General features: G+C 38.1%; 1 long non-coding RNA gene across 1 annotated transcript; it reads right to left on the bottom strand.

The window, feature by feature from the left end:
• Nucleotides 1-238: 238 nt before the first annotated feature.
• On the bottom strand, nucleotides 239-1,302 carry LOC109086676. The gene is made up of 3 exons (XR_006159197.1): nucleotides 1,243-1,302; nucleotides 781-1,020; nucleotides 239-695 (listed from the first exon to the last, which is right to left on the bottom strand). It is a non-coding gene; the product is annotated as an uncharacterized LOC109086676 (long non-coding RNA).
• Between the last annotated feature and the right edge of the window lie 279 nt (nucleotides 1,303-1,581).

Genomic DNA, 1,581 nt, shown 5'->3' with positions numbered 1-1,581 from the left:
AGAGTCATAAATATGAGTAGTTCCTGTAATAAATTAATATTTTCAAAAACATTTTTTACAATTATTTTTGTAATGCATATCATGAATTCTTTAAATCCAACAGAAGCTATTGTCGACACTGAAAATATAAATAATTAGGGGATAAATATTTAAGCATTTATTTATGGTTAATGGGTAAATCTAACCAAACAGCAGTGTGTTGTATCCTGCGTCACTCTGGTTCTGCTCTGATGACTGAGATCTTACACCTAAGGTAACATAAAGTGATTATGTAAATATTTTGAGGAAATATATGGGGTCAGTAAAGAGAGAGAGAGAGAAAAAAAAGTCTTCTGATCTCCTTATTGCATACATAAATGGCTAATTTGGAACACTGATGAAGCAACACTCACTAAAATGGTCTCCCAGTCTGAAAACTACCCCAAAACCTTTTAAAACTAGCCAATTTACCAGCTTTACCAGGTCGGGAGACCAGCTAAGACCCGATAGCCATCTTAGACTGACGTAGGATGGCTAACAGACCGTAGTGTCTGCAAATGTGCCACTGAATTTTAATATGGCAGAAGTTGGACCTTTGCTGTTTCTGTAGCGCCACAGCGGGACCAAGAAGACAATGATCAAAAATGTGACGCTCAGTCCTGCAGTCACTCCAATTATCATGAGATTGAACCCTTCAGATCTTGAGGCCCAGGAAGCTGAGACAAATACAATTTACATTCAGATTAGTGCTGTAAATGATACAGGAACATTTCAATAATGTTTATAGTTCTTAAATCTCACCTCTGACTGAGATCCAGCTCTTGGGTGACTCTCCTCTCTCTGAGTGTTTACAGTAGTAGAAACCCTCATGTGACTTTGAGACATTAGAGATGATCATCTCTGTAGTTTGATTCTGGATGAGTGATCCATCTTTATAGAAATCAGCTCTGAGAATTAAGCTTGTATTTTGATATAAACAGCATAGAGTCAGATTATCTCCTTCAGTCACAGGATGAACAGGACTCTCCAGAATCACACCAGCTACAGAAACAGAAGAAATATGCAATGTTGGCAAATAATACAATAATATGAAAAATATAGTAACCAAAAATAGTTTATATATTTTCTGACAAAACTAGATTTTTTTTGTACTGCCTGCCCACTGAGTGTTTTTTGCCCACTAATGCGTCCTGCACTTGTTTAATCAACTTGCTTTATGCTTTGATTATAAACTGCCACTGGAACAAATACACACAGACTCACAGTGTACAGTGATATTAACAGGATGATAGTTCTCTCCAGATTCAGACTGACACCAGTACACTCAGTGTCCACAGTCATGAAGGGAGGTGGAGCTGATTGTACATGTAGATCCTGTTTCAGGATCCCCACACTGATGATGAACAATCTTTCCCCACTGTTCACTCTCTGTGCATCTTCTCACTTCCATCTATCAGGAGTTACCGTCCAAGCAGCTCAGAGAGAGAGAGACAGATGTGAAGTGCTTGTTCTGTTGGGGACTATTGATCAGAGAGACTGGAGGAGAAACACCGAGAAGACATCACCATGCTACAATTTGAAAATGTTTGAAATTTAGAAAAA

This window comes from Cyprinus carpio, unplaced genomic scaffold (assembly GCF_018340385.1).
Source record: "Cyprinus carpio isolate SPL01 unplaced genomic scaffold, ASM1834038v1 S000005621, whole genome shotgun sequence".
NCBI lineage: Eukaryota > Metazoa > Chordata > Actinopteri > Cypriniformes > Cyprinidae > Cyprinus > Cyprinus carpio.
Note: the sequence above shows the minus strand (reverse complement) of the source record. Positions and strands in the feature narration are given on the sequence as shown.